The sequence below is a fragment of the Rana temporaria genome, chromosome 2, assembly GCF_905171775.1.
Source record: "Rana temporaria chromosome 2, aRanTem1.1, whole genome shotgun sequence".
Classification (NCBI taxonomy): domain Eukaryota; kingdom Metazoa; phylum Chordata; class Amphibia; order Anura; family Ranidae; genus Rana; species Rana temporaria.
Genome location: NC_053490.1, coordinates 3537772 through 3564635, shown reverse-complemented (window position 1 = coordinate 3564635; position 26864 = coordinate 3537772). Strand labels below are relative to the sequence as shown.

At 44.4% G+C, this 26864-nt stretch overlaps 1 protein-coding gene and 1 pseudogene across 2 annotated transcripts in view; one reads left to right on the top strand and one right to left on the bottom strand.

The window, feature by feature from the left end:
• LOC120928403 (zinc finger protein 300-like) overlaps window positions 1–26864 on the bottom strand; it is a 1021177-nt gene that overhangs the window by 28885 nt on the left and 965428 nt on the right. The gene's annotated exons all lie outside the window — the stretch shown is intronic.
• LOC120928410 lies at window positions 10509–12635 on the top strand (annotated as a pseudogene).

Here is a 26864-nt window from a genome sequence, read left to right as displayed (position 1 = left end):
ATCGGGGTATGGCAGAGTATCGGGGTATGGCAGAGTATCGGGGTATGGCAGAGTATCGGGGTATGGCAGAGTATCAGGGTATGGCAGAGTAACGGGGTATGGCAGAGTAACGGGGTATGGCAGAGTATGGGGTATGGCAGAGTATGGGGTATGGCAGAGTATGGGGTATGGCAGAGTATGGGGTATGGCAGAGTATGGGGTATGGCAGAGTATGGGGTATGGCAGAGTATGCAGAGTATGGCATAGTATGGGGTATGGCAGAGTATGCAGAGTATGGCAGAGTATGGGGTATGAACAAACTGAGACATGATCACAAGAGGCTTAGTGGAGACTGCAGTCAGAAATATCTCCATCCATGAATGGGGATACATTTGGAGGGTTCTGGGTAAATTTGGATTCGGCCCGACATTCATTAGGCTGATAAGAATGCTTTATGACAATCCAAGTGCTAAACTAAAAATTAATAACGAATTTTCGAAAAAGATCACTCTTGAGAGGGGGACGAGACAGGGGTGCCCCTTGTCGCCCCTGCTCTTCGCCCTAGCGATGGAACCGTTGGCAATAGCCATAAGGTCAAGTACTGAGATAACCGGATTTCAGAGGAAGATGGGAGATGAAAGAATCGCGCTATATGCCGATGACATTCTCCTCTTCCTGGGGGATACGGAACAATCATTGGTAAAGGCAATGAGTCTGGTAGAAGAATTTGGGAGCTTTACGGGTTTAGAAATAAACTGGGGGAAATCCGAGCTACTCCCGATAGATCCACTTGGAGAAACGGCGATATTGGAAATGCCACAGTTAACGGTGGTAGATACAATGAGATATCTGGGGGTATTGGTGACGAAAGATCCTAATCAATACATTCATAAAAACCTAACCCCGCTATTGGCTAAATTTAAACAAAAAATCCATATTTGGAAACGGCTCCCGTTGTCAGTCGCCGGCAGATGCAGTTTAATAAAAATGATTTGGCAACCACAACTGCTATATATACTGCACAATTCTCCAATGTGGATCTGCAAAAAGTGGTTTAATAAAATCGAAACTCTCTTCAGAGAGCTTATATGGAAAGGGGGGCAAGCGAGGATCCGTCTCCGTACATTACAGCTCCCGGTGGTGGAAGGAGGACTTGCAGTCCCCCAACCCGAGATTTACTACCTATCGGCACAATTGCAACAAATGGGAGGATGCAATGTTCCGGGAGGAGGTACCCCTAATGGGAAGATACTGCTAAATGGGGTTCCTCATGATACCATCATTGAAGCGCTAGAGGCAGATTCCTTTAGTCACAGGAACCCAACAGTAAAAATGATAACTAAAATATGGAAAACAGTTAAAAAGCTGATGGGATACACCGGGTTTACTGAATACTCTCCATTGTGGAATAATATTAAATTGAAGGAAATCCTCCAGATAGGAAAAGTTAGGACATGGGAAACAAAGGGTATTAAAAGGTTGAGGCAACTGTATAAAGAGGATAGGTATAGGAAGTTCCTGGACCTGAGAGAGGAATTTGATATACCGCAACACTCATTTTTTACCTACATGCAGGTGAGGCACGCCCTTGGGGCCCAATTTGGGTCACAAACCCCAGAATGGAGTGAAACGCCGCTCTTCCAGGTTTTGGTTAAGGCAGGATCAACTAAGGGACTCATTTCGGAGATATACGGACAGATAAGTAAAAAGGTTAATATAGGTACTAGTCTTCCAAAAATAAGAGAGAAATGGGAGGAGGATATAGGGGAAATAACACAGGATCAGTGGAAGAGGGTCTTGGAGATGGGACCGAAGGTCTCGGTCTCACCTCCACAGAGGGTCTCCCATCTGATGCTGATAAATCGAGCCTATTACACGCCTAAACGTCTGTTTAAATACGGAAGAAGAATAGACGATAAATGCCCTAGATGCCAAGGGACCGGAGACCTAATACACATGATGTGGCGCTGCCCAAAGCTGTTCCGATACTGGGAGGGAGTGATAAACTATCTAAGCGATACATTCGGAACACCTTTGGAGGCGGAGGCCACACTGTGTGTATTGGGATATAGGAAGGAACGGGAGGAGAAGAAGACTACAACAGTTGTAATATTGAGATGCCTGTTCCAAGCCAGGAAATTAATAGCTACAAGATGGCAGGCGACAACACCTCCGGCAATAAGAGATTGGATCAGGATAGTAAATGAGACGATTTGTAAAGAAAGAGCAGTCTATATAAAAAGAGGCAATCTTAAGGATTTTGAGGAGATGTGGAAACCATGGTTGGAAAGAAGGGATGTTCCTCTCTAGAGGGTAAGAACCATAGAAGGGCGGAGAATAATTTAAAAAAATATCGCAAGACAAAAGTATATGTGAGATAACCCAGAAAAACTAAGGGTAACCTTGAAACCTCACCGGGGAGGGGAGATAAGGGACCAAGGGAGTAGAGCTACAGGCCTAATGGCGAAAAAAACTTTTTTCTACCTTGGATCTCTTCCATGTATATATGTGTGTATGACTGTGTGTCCCTAGCATGTCATGATCCTTACGGGGAACAAATGACCGCACCAGCCAAGCAGATACTGGCTGGAAAAAGCGCCCAGAGGCGATTCAGTTCGCATGCGTTGCGCTATACAAGTCATTCATTCATTCATTCATTCATTCATTCCCTCTTTCTGTGTGTTTTCCCTTTATATCAGAAAGTTAGTTAAGATGACTCCACTCTTCATACTCTCTGTATTCTGTAATAAGATGATGATACATATGCAGAATAATTTTTGTTCCTGATTTTATTGAATGAAATGCTAAATAACTGAATGTGAAAAAGAAAAAAGATAAATAAAGAATGAATATTAAAAAAAAAAAGAAATATCTCCATCCAGACCATGCTGATCCTCCGGATGTTCCCCTGTTGTGGCTTTTGTTTGCTCCGTCTCCTCAGCTCCTGAGCTGGATGCACTACACGGCCGCTATCCTGATATCCAGCGTTTGGCAATTCATTTCAGCCCATGGATACAACATTCATGCATCCGCCCCTGAAGAAGCGAGCAGGGTCTTGCGAAACTAGTAGGGCTTTATCGATGGTTGTTTTATGCCTGTACATGCTGGATATTATTGATGTCTGTATTATGTCTACATACTTCTGTTTATATGGATGTACATTTTATGTGTTTATTGTCTATGTGCATCCACTGGCCCTGCAACTTTCAAGTTTTACTGTTGCTCATTGATGTACAACAATTGTAATAAATCTTTATATATTTACTTTCACTTGTGCTGTGTACATCGGCTATTATGCCGGGGAACTCACAATCATTGTTGTTGCCACTTCGTTACAGAACACTTTGAAAATAATAAATAGATTTTGTCTCATTGTTGGTTGTGAACATTGGCTGAACCTCTCTCACCTCATTCAAAGACCCAGGGCTGCCCCCCTTTTGTCTTTTTGTGTAATAATAGGGATGGAGGTGTTAGCGGGGTCACACCAGACCTTTATTTTCTTTTTCAGGCTGGTATCTTGGGAGAAGGCCTGGAGACTTCATCGAAGGATGCACCATACACCGAGAGGCTCGATGGTGGTCGCCTATCAGATCCGAGTTCTACAGAAGAGAATCTGGAGAGATCCGGGTGCTGAATCCTGTGTCAGGGGATTCTGGACCAAAAGTGTCTCCTCATAAAGGAAGGTCTGTGGCAGAGACTGGACTTTATTCCGTGCGCCATCCCGGCTGCTAGGCCAGTGAGAGGGACCTATCCGGGGGAGCAATACCCACTCTGGCTGGAATGGTGATGAGAACTTTTGGCTGGAAGCAAGAACCTACCTACCTACTTACCCTTCCACCCCTCCAATTTATTTTCTACCAAGTTCTACAAATAGATCCCAGAAAGAGAAGTGTATCGTGTGGACATTGGAATTCTTCAGACTCTCTTTACCGCTCTGGACAGCGAGAAGATAGAGGTAACGTGCCACCCGAAATACTCAGCAGCTCCTTCGGGGGTAGTGCTACACGTGTAATATTATACAAGGCATGGGAACGATCGGCACAAACAATACAACCTCACATTGTTTTCTTTGATGGTGACGGAAGTCATAGAACATCGGGAACATTGCCCTGTTCAGCTGCCCATACAATCGTACAATCTCCTTCTCTTATGGTTAGTGGAGGGAAATGGAAGTGTATGAGGTGATCCCCCGGGGGGTGCAATATGAGAGTCCTGAGAGATGTGAGAGCTCCGGATCTCTCTGAAGACACCAGTGTGATGAGGGGAGGAAGGAAGAAGACACAAGAAAGGGAAAGCTCCTCCTACACAAGAGATTATTGGAGGAGAAATCTTCTCACTACATTCCATGGATTGATGAATGGCGCTCAGAAGGAGATCAACATTTCATTTCCTTTTATCATCACATTTTGGAATGAATGGAGTTTACTGAATGAAAATCACATTCACTGCTAGAAATTCATTCCTTGGAGAGAAATTCCCCATCCTGCTCCTCCCAATCTTCTCCTCACTGCGCTCAATAATCAACGTTCATTTCCCTCCACTAACCAGAAGAACGTCCAACAAACCTTCTTCACATGACCAACCTGGAATGAGATTCTATTGTGTCATCCCAGAGAATGGGGGAGGGGTCCTCTTTGTGATCCCCTCCCTGTCCTGTGTTTGTAGTCAGCGTTGCCTCGGGGGCATCTGTGGGAGAATGGAAGGAGGGGTCCTCTTTGTTAATCCCCCTCCCCCACACTGTGTTTGTAGTCAGCATGGCCCTGAGGCATCTGTGGGGGAGGGGCCCCTTGTGAGGAAGCTGGCTCACAATGTGATTGGAGTCTTCCCAGATCCGTAGTGCAGACACAGAACGTCCCTCACACCTCTCAGCCAGGACAAGAAGCCTCCATCTTCCATCGGGGACACGGAGGAGAACTTTCCCCTGATTGTGGACACTTGTGAGCCGGAGGAAGAGAAGCCGAGAGTTGGGAGAGATTTCCCCCTTCAGCTGGGAAGAGTCAGAAATCACCCGACCATAGAAGAGTCATCAGAGGAGCCAAGAGGGACCATCCGAGAGAACCCCAACCATAGAAGACTTATCAGAGGAGCTCCACATCAATCTTCAGACCAGGACACCACCAGCCAGGTATTCATCTCCTAATTCACCCCACTGCAACCCATCCACCCACTGACCTCCTGTCCCCTCCTCTGTTTCCCCACTGCCCCTCTGTCTCTCCACTGCCACCTTGTCCACCCCTATGGCCCCCTATACACCCCTGTGTCCCTCACTTCAACTCTGTCCACCTCTGTGTCCCCCCACTGCCCCCCTGTAAGTCTTGTGTCTACCGCCACTGCCCCCTCCCCCTATGTACCCCCACTGCCCCCTGTCCACTCCTTTGCCCCCTATACACCCCTCTGTCATACCTCTGTCCCCCTGCCCACACCTCTGACCCCCTACTGCCCCCTGTCCTCCCATGTGTTTCCCTACTGCCCTCTGTCCACCCCACTGCCCCCCTGTCCAGCCCTTTGTCCCCACACTGTCCTCTGTCCACCCCACTGCCCCCTGTCCAGCCCTTTGTCCCCACACTGCCCCTCTCCCCTTACTTCTCACCTGTTCATCCCCTCTGTCCCACTACTGTCTTCCTGTTCAGCCCTCTGTCTCTACACACCCCTCTGTCTTACCCCTGCCCCTTGTCTATCCTCTCTGTCCCAATACTGTCCCCCTATTCATCTCCTCTGCCCCCGTCCAACCCTGTGTCCCCCCACATTCCCTCTGTACACCCTTGTGTCCCCCCATTGCCCCCTGTTCAGCCCTGTGTTTCACCCCTCTGCCTCCTCTCCCCTCTGTTCCCCTACTGCTCCCCTGTGCACCCTCTGTCCCCCCACTGCCCCCTATCCACCACTCTATCCCCCTGCCCACATCTCTGTCCCCCTACTGCCCCATGTTCTCCCATGTGTTCCCCTCACTACCCTCTGTCAAACCCTGTCCTCCACACTGCCCCCTGTCCAGCCCTCTGTCCCTACACTTCCCCCTCTGTCCAGCCCTTTGTCCACACACTGCCCCCCTGTCCAGCCCTTTGTCCCCACACTGCCCTCCTTCCCACCCCTTTGTCTCCACTTTCTTCAATGTCTATATCCCTGTCCCCCCAATGCCCCCTTTCCGTCCTCCTGCTCCCCTGTCCCACCACTGAGCACCTATGTTCTTTTTGTAGATTTTCTACATTTCCCCTCAGTGATCACTTTTTATTTTATCAAATAATAACAACCCATCCCCCCACTGATCACAGAAAACTGGCATTTTTTCCTCCCACTTACCTCTCACTGCCCACCTGTCCCCTCCACTTCCCTGTCTACTTCCCTGCCCCCCCCCCCCCAAACTGCCTCTCTGTTCACCCCAATCCCCCCTCTCCCCTCACTGCCCCCTGTCATGTCTGGTGTGGGGTGTACATGGGGAGCAGGAAGAGGGAGTAACACAAGGATTCTAGCTTGTAGAGGTGCCTGAGGAACCCCAGAAGTGTGTGATGATTACTAGACTGACCCCCAACCCTTATGCCCCGTACACACAAGCGGAATTTCCGATGAAAAGCTCACATCAGACTTTTGCTGGCGGAAATTCCGCTTGTGTGTACGGGGCATTAGAGTTCAGATTGTATGTAAGATTTGTATCTGCCTGTGTGTGGTCAGCCAGCTAGATATGGGCGGAGTCTCCCTCTAGTGGTGGTCAGAGGTATTGCAGGCTGTGCCAAGTCTATCACAGCTGGTATTACTGGCTACCAATAACCTCCCTCTCCTTCCCTCCTCCACCAAACAAGGTCCTCTCCTGGTTTTCTAGTTCCCTCCTTGTCATGTGTGTGGCAGTGGTGGGATAATAGAGTGTGTGCGCTGTTATACAGCTGTTACCCCAGTCTGGGGTGGGAACTTGGGGTCCTCCTGACAATCTGCCAGCGTGCTGGGTGATTTCTGTGGATATACAACAGAAGGTGATACCCCGTGTGTTGTCTGACCCCCCACATCCCTGCACCCCGATACCATAGTCTGTAACAGACTCCTCCCACTGACCACTATGGCTGAACATTGTTTCCATCCTGCTGACCACAGACCCAAATCATTTGTCCCCCCCTGACCAGTAGTATAAGGGGCACTATGACTATAATATTGTGCTGACCCCTCTCCTCTATATATTGTGTTGTACATTACAATAGTGCTGACCCCTCTACTCTATATATTGTGTTGTACATTACAATAGTGCTGACCTCTCTACTCTATATATTGTGTTGTACATTACAATAGTGCTGACCCCTCTACTCTATATATTGTGTTGTACATTACAATAGTGCTGACCCCTCTACTCTATATATTGTGTTGTACATTACAATAGTGCTGACCGCTCTACTCTATATATTGTGTTGTACATGACCAGCTACAGTAGTCGGGAATGACAGCGGTGACCCCGGAGGTGACACAATTCTTGTCATTCATGACAGAGGATATCGGGGGATGGGATGTTCTCCAGGCTCCTCCTACCTGACATTCACCATCTTGGACCTCCCAGACGAAACACGGCAGGAAATAGCAGGGGGGAGGGGTGACACATTCTCTGTATTGCGATTGGCCGGTTCTCCAGCTGCCCCGATCACTTCTACATGACGGCCAATCACTGGCTGGGAATAATACAAAGCTCTTTTCTCTATTAACCTTTTGAATACCAGAAGGATAAAGAATGTACATTGGTAGACAAGGGGTCAGTGAATGGGCGGAGCTCTGCTGACTTCCATCATCCAATCACGTGTAAGTAAAACTCCATGTGTTTTATTTCTTTGCACGTGATTGGATATTCATTACAAAGTGACATTTCACCACATTCACTGATCTCTGGGGGAAATTTCTTTGAACATCCTATTTAGTAAATCCCCCCTCTGTCTGTACACTGAACTGTCCGGATTGCAGGTCTGGGGCCTCTAATGATCCAGCACAGCTGACATACATGACCTTCCTAATACCCCTCCCCCTCCTCTCCACCATACTTACTACAGACCGGCAGACTAGATCCTCCTTCTGCACCCTGACACAGGATGGAGGATGGGGGGGACATGTTCTCATGTAAGGTGACTGGATGAGATTTGGGGTCACACTTGTCTTTGCTGGTATATGGAAGATCACATGTTGGTGGTAATGGAGGTGAACCCGGCAATGAAGCAGATCTACAGTACACCTCCCATTACTGTTCCCTCCATGGTCCCGAGGTCAGATCTCCAGATCGCTCTTCTCTGTCCCCCCTTACAGAGCGCCCCCTTCTGGGACATTTTATATTGTAGCTTTGTGGTCATTAGACCTCACCAGACAATCTGTCCAAGAGCGGTCTTTATTGTCCCAGAACCTCACTGCGTCCTTTCACCCCTCCCCCTCACTAATCTATAAATACTGTGCATCCCAAACACTGCACCCCTCACATTGCTGACTTAAAGGATAAGTTCCCCTCCTAAATTCCAGCCCCCCCCCCCATGTACCAATATACCATTAATGTACTTATTTCTGTTTATCTTACACCCCCCTTACCTCAGTGTCCAGCTGGCTGTATAATCACTTCCGGACCTCCGCACTCCGATATACATCGGCTGTTTGAAGTGCGGTTGTAATGCCGCGTACACACCATCACTTTATGTGATGAAAAAAAATGACGTTTTTAAAAACGTCACTTTAATTGACCGTGTGTGGGGGAAAACGTCGTTTTATGTCTTCTAAAAAACGACCAAAAAAAATTGAAGCATGCTTCAATTTTATGTGTCGTTTTTCAAAACGTCAATTTTTACTTCACAGAAATTGACCGTGTGTAGCAAAAACGTCGTTTAAAACGATGTTTTTTCATCCGCGCATGCCCAGAAGCTACTTATGAAGCGAGCTTCAATGGAAAAACGTGTTGAACGTAACCTCGCTTTGCTAGAGCATTGTGAGAAAACGATGGTGTGTAGGTTACTTCACAGAATATGTCGTTTTTTTTCATCACATAAAGTGATGGTGTGTATGCGGCATAAGACCGCTGTGCAAATACGGTGTGACATAAAGTGTTGCAATGACCGCCATTATATTCTCTAGGGTGTTCGATTTTTTTAGGATTTTTTTTTATACTGTTTGGGGGTTCTAATTGATTTTTCTAATTGATTTTCTAATAAAAAACTGTTTTTAACATGCGAACACCAATAGCCAGATTCAGTAAGACTTATGACGGCGTATCAGTAGATAGATAGATCAGTAGATAGATCAGTAGATACGCCGTTGTAAGTCCTAATCTGCGTCGTCGTATCTTTAAGCGTATGCTCAAACTGAGATACGCTTAAATGTTGCTAAGATATGACTGGCGTAATTCTCTTACGCCGTCATATCTTAGCTGCATATTTACGCTGGCCGCTAGGGGCGTGTATGTGGATTTACGCCTAGAATATGCAAATGAGCAAGATACGCCTATTCACAAACATACTTGCGCCTGATAGGCTGTTTACGTAAGGCATTTTTCCGGTGTAAAGATAAACCACCAAAAAGATGGCGCAGCCCATGCAAGGTATAGACGACGGAACAGCCGTCGTATTTTATGTCGTTTGCATAAGCGTACGTGAATGGGGCTAGGCGTAGGTTACGTTCACGTCGAAAGCAAGGAGTATTTGCGATGTGATTCTGAGCATGCGCGCATGCGCCGTACTAACGGCCCTCATTTACATGGGGTCACGATTCATTACCATATAACATGCCCCCTACCTGCCTATTTTGAATTAGGCGGGGTTACGCCGGGCCCTTTGCGCTACGCCGATGTAACTTAGGAGGCAAGTGCTTTGTGAATACAGTACTTGCCTCACTATGTTACGTTGGCATAGTGCAAATGGGATGCGCTATGCAGGCATAAAGATACGCCGTCGTACGTGAATCTAGCTACAAATCTCAGAAAGAGGCTCGGTCCTTAAGTGGATAATAATCACTTCTCCTTTACTTCCTGGACACACCCTGCACCATCTCCCCTCCCCCTTCCATCCACCTCATCAGGTGCATGTTTTTCCTCTGCAATCAGTGATCCCCGTTCTCACTAAATACACAGCTATAGATTGTTAATTTGGCAGAGTGTGCAGGAGCTGAGCGATCAGATAACGACCGATGGATAGACCTGTAATATTGCAATTTGGAGAAGTGTGTCCTGGGTTCTGTAATGATCACCATACACTATACAACGTGGTACACCTAAAGGACATTGTACAATCAGATTGCATAGTATATGGCCAGCTTTATATAAGTAAATAGGATGGAGGTGATGGAGTCACTCAGCTGTCAAGCCGCATTCATAACTCTGCGTATTGGGAACTCGCATTCCCCCCATGAGGTTTTTTAGCATTCTGAAGCATTTTCACTCGTCACGCATAGGGTAGACCATTCATTGGACTGGGCTGCCCTATGTGCAACAATCACCCCAAAAAAGCTCCAGAACTTTTTTTTTTAGAGTGGAGTGTGTGTATATATATAGAATATCTGCTGTTCCCTTTGTGGAGAGAAATTTGAAAACTTACCAAACATCTACCCAGAATACACCTGAGAGATGACTCTTCAGCTTTTCCTCTACACATGACCCTCCTTTCTAAAGCTTTATATAAAATATCACTACTCATTCACCTTATAAACGTGGTGAGATCTTCTATCCCACTGAAATGTCTCTGTGGATTTCCAGGGTTACTGAGATCAAAGGAAAGGAAGATCTCACCACATCTCTGAAGGGCGAGGAAGATCATTAGGAATAATTAATCGCTTTGAAAATGCAGAGAATTGATTTTCAAGATTCGCCTACTATTGATTTCAATGAGGTTTGCATTTAAATCTGCAATTTTGGATTTTTAGACGTCTTGCCTAAAGTCCCCACAAATCTGAACCCAAGAACATTCCTGCGTCACTATGCAGCACATTTCTCTGAATGAGATTCTCCCGCTGGAAATTGTAATAAAATGTACATTTTATCAGCCAATGGGAATAAGATATTGACCTCAGTAAAATAATATTGTATATATTGTTTCTATATATTAGATACATTTAATAATGAATGTTATAAAAGAAAACAACTTTATTCAGCTCTTTTTATAGAATTCGGACTTTTATTTATTTTTTCTGTACAGGTGGATTGAGGAACCAAGTTTTCTATCATGTTGATCTTCATCAATACAACAAAGTCACATGGGAAGTGAAGCCATATGGGTGTCTGAAGTGACTGAAAGTCTTTATCACAATTGACTGGAGGATTCACACAGGACACAAGTCATATCCGTGATCTAAATGTTGTTCTGAATCCTCTTCAACATCGATCCCGGACAACAGGAGAGAAGTCATTTCAGTGTTCTGGAAGTGACAATGACTTTACAGTAAAGTCCAACCCATGTATACATAAGAGGAGTCATTTCAGAAGATATTTCTTGTTTGGAATGTGATAAAGATTTACAATGGAGGCAAAACGTATCACACACCAGAAGGGTTATAATGGAGTGAAGTCATATCAGTGTTCTGAATGTGACAAAGCATTTACATTTAAGTCTCATCTTATCATACACCAGAGGGTTCACACCGAAGAGAAGCCATATCAGTGTTCTGAGTGTGGCAAAACTTATAAACATAAGTCAATGCTTATGAGACACCAGAGGGTTCATACTGGAGAGAAACCATATCAGTGTTCTGAATGTGGCAAAGCTTTTACACAGAAGTCATACCTTATGACACACCAGAGGATTCACACTGAAGAGAAACCATATCAGTGTTCTGAATGTGGCAAAGCTTTTACACAGAAGTCGCATCTTATCATACACCAGAGGATTCACACTGAAGATAAACCATATCAGTGTTCTGAATGTGACAAAGCTTTTATACAGAAGTCATACCTTATGAGACACCAGAGGATTCACACTGAAGAGAAACCATATCAGTGTTCTGAATGTGGCAAAGCTTTTACACAGAAGTCAACCCTTATGAGACACCAAAGGATTCACACTGAAGAGAAACCATATCAGTGTTCTGAATGTGGAAAAGCTTTTACATGTAAGTCACACCTTATGACACACCAGAGGATTCACACTGAAGAGAAACCATATCAGTGTTCTGAATGTGGCAAAGCTTTTAGACAGACATCACTCCTTAAGACACACCAGAGGATTCACACTGAAGAGAAACCATATCAATGTTCTGAATGTGGCAAAGCTTTTACACAGACGTCACATCTTATCAGACACCAGAGGATTCACAATGGAGAGAAGCCATTTTAATGCTCTGAATGTGACAAAGCTTTTACATTAATGTCGGCATCATCTATCACCAGAGGATTTACAAGCTTCAGCTGCAGAGAGGAAACTCTGAAATAAGGGGTATCAAAGGAGTTGCGGGCATCCCATTAGTTTCACAGCCCCAATGTTATCCCCCAAGCTAGGGAAGAAGTGAAAAGATAAAATTCTTCTCAAAAAAAGTAACACAAATTTGTGAGCAAACTGGAATGTAATGATTGGAGGCTTTGAGTTTAGTTCTTATCTCCATCAGACACACACTTAGAAGGCCTGCAAATATTTTACCTTTTGACATTCTTTTTAGATAAGCACCCATGACTGAATTGTTTTCATCGTTATTCTCATGTTTACCTTTTTTCATGGAGCTTTGTCTGAACATGTAATGTATTTTTTATCATTCACTAACTGAGCTGTGTTCCCAAATGTTTTCTTCATTGACAGATCCTGAGCTAATACATGACCAACACTGCCGCCGTACAAAGACTAGTGGTCAAGTGGCATCTTGCCGAACCTTCCACATTTTGAAAGCTCATTCCAAATTCTTCTGACTGTTGATACTTCATTAGTGTTGCTCACGAATATTCGTATTGCGAATATTCGGCTCGAATATGGCATATTCGAGTATTCGCGATATATTTCGAACTTCGCAATGAATATTCGCAATTCCGAATATTCACATTTTTTCAATTTTATTTTTAAAACAGATCACATCCTATCGACGTCTAAAAGCATTGCTGGTATGATTAGAGACCCTGGGCCAAGTAGCTAAGCTGAGGCGATCCTTTTATGTTGCCGAATATAAAAAAAAATTGCGAATTTTCGCTAATGCGAATGCGAAAATGATTGCGAATTTTCGATAACTGTGGTAGGAGAACTCTGATTGTCTCTGATGCAAAAGGGGGGGGGCTTTGTGTATGTTTCTGTTATGAATATTTATATGTTTGATATTATTTTTTTTTGTAAGAAGGAAAAAATTGCGCATACCTTAAAAAAAGGGGAGAATACAGCAGCAACTCAAAAATGTTATACAACATAAATTAATACAAGACAGAAAATGGAGTCGCTCTACAAGAATAAAAAATATGTCTAGTGACAAGACATGTGGGCAAATTATAAAATAAGCAAGCGCAAATAACTTGTGAAATACACAGTGAAACAAATATATAAAGAAATATAGTCCCAATAATAGAAAAATAATCTTTCATAAAAATGTCTTTGATATGTGAAGTGAAAAAAAGTCCAAAGCATGCAGCATGAACGTGTTCAATCTTCAAGGTGTTTGATTGACAAACGGCTGTGACAGATGGATAGAGTAAAGAATCACCACCAATGCAAAACACTTTTTATTTTCTATTGTAAAATATCACGAATATTCTGAGCCAATCAGAGTGCTCCTTCCGCATTTGCCGAATATTCGCAATTATTTTGTATTGTAAAATATCAAGAATATTCTGAGCCAATCAGAGTGCTCCTTCCGCATTTGCCGAATATTCGCAATTATTTTGTATTGTAAAATATCACGAATATTCTGAGCCAATCAGAGTGCTCCTTCCGCATTTGCCGAATATTCGCAATTATTTTGTATTGTAAAATATCACGAATATTCTGAGCCAATCAGAGTGCTCCTTCCGCATTTGCCGAATATTCGCAATTATTTTGTATTGTAAAATATCAAGAATATTCTGAGCCAATCAGAGTGCTCCTTCCGCATTTGCCGAATATTCGCAATTATTTTGTATTGTAAAATATCAAGAATATTCTGAGCCAATCAGAGTGCTCCTTCCGCATTTGCCGAATATTCGCAATTATTTTGTATTGTAAAATATCACGAATATTCTGAGCCAATCAGAGTGCTCCTACCGCAGTTATCGAAAATTCGCAATTATTTTCGCATTCGCAATAGCGAAAATTCGCAATCATTTCATTTCGATAAAATATCACGAATATTCGAATTTAGCGAATATATCTCGAATATTCGACTATATATTCGAGATATATCGCGAAATCGAATATGGCGTATTCTGCTCAACACTATACTTCATCAGCCAGGCTTGAGGGCCCCAGCTAAGCCCACCTTGTCCACACCTCCCATTACATGTCCCACCTCCCTCTTCACCATCAATGCTTCCTTTCCATGTTTCATCTCCTCTCATAGATGACAGCTTTACAGGCAGGTCTGTAGTTGGGACACCAGCCAGGGAGACGTCTCTGTTCAGTGAGAAAGCAACTTCCCAAGCTGGTGTAGGACTTCCAACACTGAGTTGCTGCTGTTTATGGGATTCATTCAACAGTACTCATACTTTCACTAGGAGGCTGAAATTCCTCTGAATGGGGTTCACTTTAATGACTCTGATTGGACAGATCTCTTTTTGGGGTAAAGTTTGTAAAGAACACTTCTTATCCCTGGAAATGTTATGATGTTGGCACTAAAGTGTAACTAATTCCATAAATGGTGCAATCTGTTTTTCGCGTAGATGTTTTTGTTTTTCCGAGTTTCCCCTTGTAACTAATTTTTATTACCTGTTGACCCTCCCAGTAGATCTGTTTTCTTCCACTTCCTGTAGAAGGCCAAGCTATTTGTCAAAAATAGTAGTTGGAGGGGGATGGGAAACACCATATAACACTGCCGAGGGTTCTTACAATGGTCAGTTTTCATTCATATGGTGGTTTAAACCTTAAAACAGAACTCCAAATTTTGTTTCCATGTCCTTGTTGCCGATCTCCTACATTCACCCACTTTGCCATCCATGTTCTTCTGAGCTCTGTAGTTCCTCTGTAATAGGCTGCTGAACTTGCTGAAAAAACGTTATTGCCTGCTGACTTCCTATTTGTAAGTCCGCTGGCTGCTTTCCCTCTCCTGAGCTCAGCCAGCGGTCTGACACGCCCCCTTGTAGTCCTCTGAAAGCCGAGCAGAAGGAAGCAGACTTGTTGTGGGCGGAGGGGGTCTCACAGCCCCCGGTCTGTGCCGCCCATGGAGGAGGTGCCATCCTTCTCCTCTATCCTCCCTCCTCCTCCTCTGCTCCTGCCAGTCACCGCCCCTCCACTTCACCTCCACTCCATCCCCCTTCGCTCTATCCCCACCCCATCGCACCACCCCCACCCCTGTCCATCAGCTATCTCTGTGCAGAGCGGAATTATCATCAGTAATTGTATGACACAGCAGGGATGTCACACTGTGTCAGGTATAGTATACAAGATCACCAATGCTGATGTCCCGCCCCGCCATAATAAGAACACTGCACTGTCAATCATAATAACAGTGTTGGCAGGGCATCAGCGCTCGGCGTTCTCATATAACAATATCGGAGATCCCTGCTGTGTATATACAAGTAATCACGCTCTGAACTGGTGGTCCCTGACATGGTGGTCCCTGATGAACAGCACTGGTGGTCCCTGACATTTTGGTCCCTGACATTCTATGTGGCACCGGTGTCACATAGAGAGTGTTGTACATTTGTTTTATATCATGAGGATCTCAGAAGGAGATATCTACACAAGGTAAAGGAGATCCAACAGGCACCTGGGTGGGAGGAAGTGGGGTCCATTTTCTAGGATGGGTTGAGTTGGAACTCGGTTGAGTAATATGGTGGGTTTGCTCCTTAAGCCATGAGTTACTACTATAGTTTTCCTAATAATTTTATACATTGCTTATGTTGTTTCTTTCACTGCCATGAAAAGCGGTGGTGTGTACGCGGCATAAGAAGTTCTCCATGAATGATGTCCCTAGAGTCATTCCTCTCCCTCTGGTGTGTGCAGCGATATGTGTGGTGTGATTGTTGTTTTCCTACATAACCGCACCTGAAGCTGCCATTTGCATGATGTGCATGTATGTGGGAACTGGGGGCTTTAAAATTAGTTTTGTGTGTTTTTTCTTTTATTTAGAGTTTGTTTTTTATATAAAAAATGTACTTTCTGCTATAATAAATCCAATAAAAAATGTAAAAAACAATATGCATTCTTCTTTATATTTTTGGTAAAAACATTTCCAATAAGCGTATATTGATTGGTTTGCACAAAAGTTATAGGCCCGGATTCACAGAGAAGCGCGCATCTTTGTGCGGGCTTAACGTATCCTATTTACGTTACGTCTCCGCAACTTTGACAGGCAAGTGCAGTATTCTCAAACCAAAGTTGCGGCGGCGTAGCGTAAATAGGCCGGCGTAAGCCCGCCTAATTCAAATGTGGAAGATGTGGGCGTGTGTTATGTAAATTTAATGTGACCGTACGTAAATTACGCTTTTTATGAATGGCGCATGCGCCGTCCGTGAAAGTATCCCAGTGCGCATGCTTCAAATTAACCTGCAAGAAGCCAATGCTTTTGACGTGAATGTAAATGACGCCCAGCCCTATTCGCGAACGACGTACGCAAACGACGTAAAACGTGAAAAATTTGGCGCTGTTCCGACGTCCATACTTAACATTGGTACGCCTCATCTACGCCTCATATAGCAGGGGTAACTTTATGCCGGGAAAAGCCTAACGTAAATGGCATATCTGTAATGTGACGGCCGGGCGTACGTTTGTGAATTGGCGTATCTAGCTGATTTAAATACGGAGCATGCGCAGTACGTTCGGCGTGGGAACGCGCCTAATTTAAATGATCCACGCCCCATTTGAATTAGGCGGGCTTGCGCCGGAGGGATTTACGCTACGTCACCGCAACTTTACAGGCAAGTGCTTTGTGAATCAAGCACTTGCCCGTAAAACTTGCGGCAGTGTAACGTAAATGCGATACGTTACGCCGCCGCTATTCTACCTGAATCTGGCCCATTGTGCTCAAGTAAGATCTGTTTGGACAAGCTGAGTCATCTTCAAAACATCCTTTTAAGCGGCTCAAAGTCCTTTCCAACACATGTTAGAAAGATTTGAAGTTATGCAAGTCAGAAACATAAAAAAGAAAAATACCTACATGTATCTATATAGATATGGACATATAGGGGCAGATCCTCGTACAGTGGCGCATTTATGCGGCGGGCGTAGCGTATCTAAGATACACTACTCCGCCGTAACTTATTTTTTTTTTAATCCACAGAGAATCTGTGTCGTAAGTTACGGCGGCATAGTGTATCTTTGGCGGCGTAATGGCGCGGAATTCAAATGGCTGTGATGGGGGCATGTTTTATGTAAATACGTCGTGACCCGACATAAACAACGTTTTTTTTTTAACTGTGCATGCGCTCGAAATTAACCCGGAACAAGCCAATGCTTCCGACGGTGATGTCATTCTACGCAAATCCCTATTCGCGAACGACTTACGGAAACAACGTAAAAATGTCAAATTTCTATGCGGGAAGGACGGCCATACTTAACATTGAGTACGCCTCATAACAGCCGCTTTAACTATACGCCGGAAAAAGCCGAACGCAAACAACGTAAAAAAAAATGCGCCGGGCGGACCTACGTTCGTGGATCGCCGTAACTAGCTAATTTGCATACTCAACGCGGATTTCGACGGAAACGCCACCTAGCGGCCGCCGGAAAATTGCAGCTTAGATCCGACGGCGTACTAAGGCCCCATACACATGAGAGGATCCATCCGCTGGAATTGATCCGTGGACCGGCTCCAGTAGATAGATCCCCTGGTGTGTACGATCCAGTGGATCTGTTTCCGCAGATTTTTATCTCCTGGGATGGATTTCCAGCGGATAAAAATTTGAAGACATGCTTTCAAATCTATCCGCTTGAATCCATCCCAACCGATTGATCCGCTGGTCTGTACAGACTCACCGGATCAATCCGTCCGAATGCATCCCCCGCATGCGTCGTAATGATTCGACGCATGCGTGGAATTCCTTATATGACAGCGTCGCGCACGTCGCCGCGTCATCATCACGGCGACAGCGCGACACGTCATTGCGATGGGATTTCGGCACGGATTTCGATCCGATGGTGAGTACACTCCATCGGATCAAAATCCTCGAGAGGATTTATCCGCGGAAACGTTCCGGCGGACCGTATCCGCGGATAAATCCTCTCGTGTGTACTAGGCCTCAGACGTACGCCTGTCAGATCGACCCGAGATGCCGTTGTATCTTGTTTTGTGCATACAAAGATACAACGCGGGAAATGTAAAATGACGTGGCGTATCAATAGATACACTGGCGTAATGCCTTTGTGGATCTGCCCCTCAATATGCTATGTTACAATGTTGCAATGCATGTTGTAAGAATCAATGTGTACCATAGTCATCCATATCTTTGATAAATCATTCAGATTACCTATGATATTCTAGGTCACAGGTGATTATAATTTTAGTATCTGGTGACCTATGAACTTTGGGCCAGATTCACGTAGAATCGCGGCGGCGTAACTTATCCTAGATAGGTTACACTGCCACAATTTTTCATTGCAAGTGCCTGATTCACCAAGCACTTGCGATGAAAACTACGCCCGCGGCCTCCGGCGCAAGGCGGGCCAATTCAAATGGGTGTGTGCCATTTAAATTAGGCGCGCTCCCGCGCCGGACCTACTGCGCATGCTCCATTTCCTAACTCCCGCCGTGCTTTGCGCGCCGTGACGTCATTTTTTTGAACGGCGACGCGCGTAGCGTACTTCCGTATTCCCGAACGGCTTACGCAAACAACGTTAAATTTTGAATTTTGACGCGGGAACAACGGCCATACTTTAGACAGCAATACACTTGCTGACTAAAGTTAAGGCACCAAAAAAAAAGTGTAACTTTGCGACGGGAAACTTGACTAGCGGCGACGTAGCGAACGCGAAAAACCGTCGTGGATCCGCCGTAACTCCTAATTTGCATACCCGACGCTGGTTTACGACGCAAAATCCCCCCAGCGGCGGCCGCAGTACTGCATCCTAAGATCCGACAGTGTAAAACAATTACACCTGTCCGATCTTAGGGATATCTATGCGTAACCTGATTCTATGAATCAGCCGCATAGATAGAAACAGAGATACGACGGAGTATCAGGAGAAACGCCGTCGTATCTCATTTGTGAATCTGGCCCTCTGTTATAAAAAAATATATATATAAAAGTAGAAATGTTTTGAAAAGCTAATTAGCATTATGAAAGCACCAAATCATGATTATAAAAGTATAACGCCGCGTACACACGATCGGTTAAACCGATGAGAATGGTCTGATGGACTGTTTTCATCGGTCAAAACCGATCGTGTGTGGGCCCCATAGGTTATTTAACCATTGGTTAAAAAAAAGCCAACTTGCTTTAAATTTTAACCGATGGATTCCTAACCGATAGGTCAAAACCGATAGTTTGTAGGCATGACCTATCGGTTAAAAATCCACGCATGCTCAGTGTAAATTAGGGGACGGGAGCGCTCGTTCTTGTAAAACTAGCGTTCGTTTTGGAGATGGCACCTTCTACATTTTTAAAATTAGTGTCTCGTTTATTGCAGCGTATTTTTTTCTTCGTTCTATCGCTAGAATAAAGACGTTGTTTTGCTGATGCTATTTAGACAGAGTTCTCCCATACTGACTTCTTTTCTTTTTTGCTTGTGATCTCATGTTTTTTTTTTTTTTAGAAAGTCAGATCTCCAAAATATTTTTTTGTACTCCACATAATTTTTTTTTTTTTGTGGAGAATTTTTTTTTCTCTCAAGTTATCACAATGTTTTTTTTTCACCCCCCCCCCCCTGAAGGAGGTTGTGTCCTTTGTTAATTTCACATTGTATTTCGGAAATGTTTGATGGCTATTCACCCGAAAAACACAATAGACAAGTATTTAACTTCAATTAAATCTCCATTTATTCTGGATAAAAAAAGCAACATGAATGGCAACAATTGCCCAATCAGCCAAATATTTGCAGACTTTGGACACCAAAGGCACATTCCACCATAATCAACAACAAAATCAATAACATCAGGAGTCCCTCTAATTTGGGTCACAATGTGCTCCCCAAATCCCATAAATCAGAAGCAGCAGCAGATGTCATACATGACCCCAAGCTGTGGTACTACAACAACCTCAGTTTTCTGGCAAATCATCTTAAAGCCAGGAAATCACTTTCTGGTCTTCCTTACAGCCTTCCTTCCACGGCTCCCTGCAGCGTTCCTTCCACGGCTCCTTCCACGGCCCCTTGCAGGTGGTGAAAATGTGGCAGCAGGAGGAGGAGACTGGGCCAGGCCATGTTGTTGCTTCTCCATTTCTTGCAGTTCGTGTGAAATGCATGAGCCAAAGCTCTCAACAGGGTTAAGGGGGGCCCTCGTGATTTCCGCTGCCTCCTTAATGACCCGCAGTGACTCCTCCTCCAGCTGGGTCATGCACCTCGTTTTTTTTGGTGGCCGCATCTGGAGGGGAGCCACCTCTGACACAGTGCTGCCACTGGGCCTGGGCACCTGCTGACTGCCACTCTGCCCAGCCTCCTCCTGGCTGCCACTCACCCCTTCCTCCTCCTGGCTGACACATTCGGTAGCCTCCTCCTCCTCTTGGCTGATCTCTTCCTGTGTCTAAAAAAGGGACATGTTTTTTTTTGGCTTCATCAAGCACACCCATTTTAAAGCTCATGACTGTTGCATTGTCAACTCTCATTCTGACCCCTGCAGTTGGCATCCCTGTCACTATATTTTCTGCCCACGACTTTTGTTTGGGTTTTCAAGCTTTCATTTTGGTTCAAAAAACATCTCGTTAACCAAAAAAATTTTGGAGGCCAAGAAATATGTTGTAAACTACTATACCTGACTGAAGATGTTCAGATATGGCTACTCAATCTCAGCCAGCTCCGCGGCACCCTCTGCAGGGGTGGGGGGAACAGTGGAAGGGAATGCTGGAGGGAGTGGTGGAGGGAGTGGTGGAGGGAAGACTGGAAGGTGATTATCTGGCCTCGATCTGATCGTCCAGAAAATGCAGGTGTTTATAGTACCACAGCTTGGGCTCCTGTACTTCATCTGCTGCTGCTTCTGACCTCCGAGAAGCACGGACCTGTATCAAACGCTTCTTGTAAGCATTCCTCATGTTATTGATTTTATTGCTTATCATGGTGGAAGTTAGCTCTGGTATCAAGGTCTGCATATAAGTGACCAATTGAACAATTGTTGCCCTTCGAACATTCTTGTTAGAATAGGATGGATTTCTGATTTCCCACAGGTTTTTTAAAGTTCAATATTTGTTGATGAATCACATCATATTCTCGGGCTAAAAAATCCTCTGCCAGGGCCCGTTGTCGCTCATCCATTTTTTGCAGCTGGTCAGCAAGGTAGGTGCTGTAGCCCTCAAGAGGGTTAAGGGGGCCCTCATGATGGAATCTGCCTCCCTATTGACCTGCAGACACTCTTCCTCCAGCTGGGACATGCGCCTCTGCCTTTTTTTGGTTTGTTTACAAAGAAATATAGTCTGGCATAGCAATGGCCCCCCTACCAGTGTATAGATCACAGGCATCTCGAGAAGTTTGGGGGCCAATCCAGTACGGCCAGTGTCCAGGCCAGTCAGGTTCTCAGATGATTGTCTGGCCTCAGGCCAAATGTTTGAAAGGTAGGTCTCTGAATGCCTGTGCAAATAATTATAAAAAATGCAGCAGGAAAAATGACAGTGTTCAGTTTATAGTCTGCCATGTGGATGGCTGTCTGGAACAGGCGGAATCGTCTGGACATTATCCCAAAGGCATTCTCGACAACCCTCCGGGCTCTGGACAGCCGGTAATTCAAAACCCTCCTCTCCAGGGTGAGAGTCCTCTGGGGAAATGGCATCATGAGGTGTGGTCCAAGCCTGAAAGCTACATCCGCGACAAATAACACAAAAGGGAGTGCCTCCACATTATCTTCATCCCGTGGCAGGGCCAGGCCACCAGTCTGGAGATGGTGGGCAAACTCCATCTGCGCAAAGACTCCACCGTCGGACATCCGGCCATTCCTCCCCACGTCCACTTACAACAACTCATACTGTGCCAACACCATCAATACAATATTATGAAAACCTTTGTAGTTGAAATAGTATGACCCCGAACGGGGTGGCGGGACTATCTATTGCCTCTCCACTGTTAGAGAAGTCCTACCGCTGGGCCAATTGGGAAGCCACAGTCTGCCATTCCTGTGGCGTGGAAGGAAACTGTGGAGTCAAACAAAACTCCAAATTATTACTTTGGCACAAAAACAATGCAATCACAATACAAAAGACATCCTTGTCCAACATCAGTGTAACATTTATTAGTGGAGTGCTAATTACATGCCAGATCTAAAATAGGCCCAATTATCAGACTCCTCAGCCCTCTGATGGGCCATTAAACATTTTAAGGGGGGTGTTTCTAGATGAGTTTGGGCCCAGAAAAAATAAACCCTCTAGCACTCTGCCAAAATGGAATGAGAAAAAAAAAACATTGGGACACATTTTAAGGAGGGGGGGGGGCAGAACTACAATGGAGCATACACAAAAAGTAGGAAACAGACTGGGCTAGGTGTGTTTGGGCCTAGGATAGCATGCTGGACAGGTTAGTGAAGGGAAATATGCATGTAGGCCAAAAAAGGAGCATTCAAAACTTATATCGTGCATGGGGACAAAGGGGACATTCACAGCATATTACAATCATGGTAATTAGGGAATGATGCAAGAAATACAAGACATTAGCATACATTAAAGACATATATAGATTGTGATGTGAAAGGAGACAACTTACCTTAATATAGACCTTCTGTATCACTCGTATGATGGAAGAACACTTAAAGCAAAAAGCAACCAAGTACAGCAAGGCCTGAAAAGAACAAACTGAAAAACAGAAATCGAGCGGACAGGATCGCACTGCAAAACAGATACGACCTGACTGCAATCACTGAAAAACAGATACGAACCCAAAAGCAAAAACTGAACCTGAGAAAACGATCTGCAAAGCACGGAGACTGAAAAGCGTGAAACGGCTCTAACCAAACTTTTACTAACACGCAGTAACACAGAATCAGCAAGAGCAGCCTCAAGGGTGGCGCCATTGGATATGACAAGGGGGGGGGGGGGTGTAATGGCGCTTGCAACAGGATCTAATTAAAACTAAATATCAATAACGATTTACATAATGTGAATAAGTTGTCAGGAAAATGTGCTCCACTGGTTCCTGTGTAAAATGTGTTCCACTCTGAATAAAATCATATACCCACCCAACATTAACTGAGTAATGTGGAGAGTAATAAGAGTGGATAAATGATGATAAAAAAGACAAATGTGCCAGTGACCCGCACAATATTAATAGCGAGTGATCTGGAATCGTTCAGATAAAATTAACAAGCAGTAGCTATCTTCATAAACATATAACATATATAGTGCAAATATGCAAATGAGCTCAAAACAATCCAAAGTGCATAATGCAATAAATGAATAATATCCATAAAAGTGAAAAAAACATCAAAAAGTGGAAGAAATATAAATAATAAAATTCCAATCCATGCATAAAAGTGAAAAAAAATCAATCCATAAATGACTGCAGTGAAAAATGTCCCATATAATTCACCAAGGAATTAAAAAAAAAAATATCAAGAAATGTCAATATAAAAAAATATATATATAATATATATATATATAAGAAAAGTGTCCAGTGCAATAATAACGTGAAGATGAAAAACAATCCAATCCAATAATCAAGAACGCAATATCAAGCAAATAATGAATGAATATTAAGTGCTTCTGTGCTTCACTTCTATTAAGATTCCATGATGAGTGCTTCAGTGCAAAGTAAAAAATGTGCTTCCAAAATGACAGACTCCAAACCTTTCACAGTGCAGTAGTGAAGATGGAAATAGTGAATACAAGCCCCTTACCTTGAAGCGGCTTGTATGTAAATGAAGGATGTCCCACAGCCAGCCTGCCGTTCTTGCACTGCATAAACAGAGACCTGATCCCAGCAATGGCAAGACAGAGCTGTATAAACAGTGTGTAGTATGATCAGGGTCTCCGCTCTGCGGCCGCGAGCGGATGAAGTCACCAGCAATCCTCCTCTTCCTCACGCGTATCGTATCGTAACAAACACACGTTACTTAATCATTGGATATGACCTTCCCCTTTATAGTGCCGTTGTACGTGGTTTACGTGACCGCGTTCTGACATGAACGGTTATTTAACCGATGGTGTGTGGGCGCGATGGACCATCAGTCAGCTTTATCGGTTAACCGATGACAACGGTCAATCAGACCGTTCTCATCGGATGGACTGATCGTGTGTACATGGCCTTAGTAGGCACAACCATCGGTTAAAAATCCACGCATGCTCAGAATCAAGTTGACGCATGCTTGGAAGCATTGAACTTTTTTTCAGCATGTCGTGTGTTTTACGTCACCGCGTTTTGACACAATCGTTTTTTTTAACCAATGGTGTGTAGGCGCGAAGGACCATCAGTCAGCTTTATCGGTTAACCGATGAAAACGGTCCATTGGTCCGTTCTCATCGGATGGACTGATCGTGTGTACGCGGCATAAGAATTAACCTATGTTTAGATTAACACATACTCATTGGAAATATCATAATTATTAATTTATCCAGATAGATAATCATTTTGCATGATATTGATTGATATATATAACCTGTGTCATTCCTGGACAAACCAGTTTTAAAAAAAAAAAATATATATATGTGTGTGAAAACAAAGTGCAGCGCCTCTAAAACAGGAAATAAGAAGCACTCCCCCAGTAGTAGGAGTGCTAAAGGTAAATATAGTGAAATAAATCACTGGTTTCATCTGCTAAGGCCTTGTACACACGATCAGACAAGTCCGATGAAAACGGTGCGCGACCCAGGAAGTTCAATGCTGCCATGCATGCGTCGAATCACTTCGACGCATGCGCGGGATTTCGGCCCAGCGCACATGTTCGATGAGTCGTACTAACCATCAGACATGTCCGACAGACAGGCTTCCAGCGGACATGTTTCTTAGCATGCTAAGAAACATTTGTCCACTGGAAACCTGTCCGCTAGGCCGGAAAACTGTCCGGTCGGCCCTACACACGGTCGGACATGTCCGCGGAAACTGGTCCGTGGACCAGTTTCAGCGGACATGTTCGGTCGTGTGTACGAGGCCTAAGACTTCAACTGGGGCATGATGAAACCGCTCGGGCACATACACTGGCCCCAGCCACTCCAATACTGTGCAAACTTTTTTTCTACTTTTTACTTGATGTGGACGTTTTATATGTTTTTTATTTTTGTGGATGGAATTTTTCTATTTGAATACATTTTTTTAGTCTTTTTTTAGGAGGCATCCTCTTTTGTTTTTTCTTTCTTCCTGTGTTTGGAGTTCATCTTATAGGCCTGGATTCACAAAGCACTTATGCCGACGTATCTCGAGATACGTCGCGTAAGTGCAAATCTGCGCCGTCGTATCTATGCGCCGGACTCTGAAACCAAGATACGCCTGAAAATAGGCTTCATCTGACCGACGTAACTTGCCTACGCTGGCGTAGAGTGGGCGCATATTTACGCTGGACGTATGTGGCACACCCATTGATTTTCTATTCGCATATGCAAATGAGGGAGATACGCCGATTCACAAATGTACGTCCGTCCGACGCAGTGCGCGTAAAGTCCTACGTCCGGCGTAAAGTTATGCCCCATAAAGCAGGTGTAAGTCAGCAGCATCCATGCAAATGGCTGCACCAGGAAACACAAGCCGTCGTATTTTACGTAGTTTACGTAGGACGTGAATATGACTAGACGTAGGTTACGTTCACGCCGTAGGCAGTGATGCGGCGTATCTTAGGGAGTAGTTCTGACGTACTTCTGAGCATGCCCACTGGGGTGCGTCCACGGGATGGCACATGCGCATCCATTAGACGTATCTGTCTGAGACTCAGCCCATCATTTGCATGGGGTCACGCCTCATTTGCATGGCTCACGCCCACTTCCACTTACGACGACTTACGCCTAAGAAACCCAGCACAGATTTGGCAGCACTGGCTTTGTGAATCCAGTGCTTGCCTCTCTGCGCTACGTCAGCGTAGCGTAAAGGAGATACGCTACAGCGGCATAAATATGTGCCGATGTATGTGAATCCGGGCCATACAGTTTAAATGGGAAAGTGATATTTTCCATCACAACAAGGGGATTGAAGCATGTTGGAAAATTAATCATTTACCGTGGATATCTACACCCGGGTGGAAAGCGAGGAGCTTGACAACACAACCATCAAGACCAGTCATTGGGCTGTCCATGCTTACCAGACCCACCGCCATATGGTGTTTTGGGTCCACCAAATCCGGTAAGGGTATTTAATTCTTCTCTGATCGGATGGTGTTTTTGTTCCTGATGGAAATGTTATCCACGTGTATTTTACAAGGAACCACGCTTCATACCCGGTGTATATTTTGATGTTATTTCACTGTCACCCTTTAATGGACAATTTTTACTTTGTCTTTCGGGACACTTGCATTATTTGTGATTATTTTATTCACATATCATTGTTGATGGACTTATCATTGTGATTCTTTTTTGCACACTTGTGATTTATTTCACTATATTTACCTTTAGCACTCCTACTGCAGGGGGAGTGCTTCTTATTTCCTGTTTTAGAGGCGCTGCACTTTGTTTTCACATTTATTACATTTATCCTTTTGTTGTGGTGGCAGCCACTACAGATTCCACATACACTCTTATTGGATGAGCGCAGTATTTATTGTATATATATATATCAATACATATTTTGATATTCATGAAGATTCCTGATCAC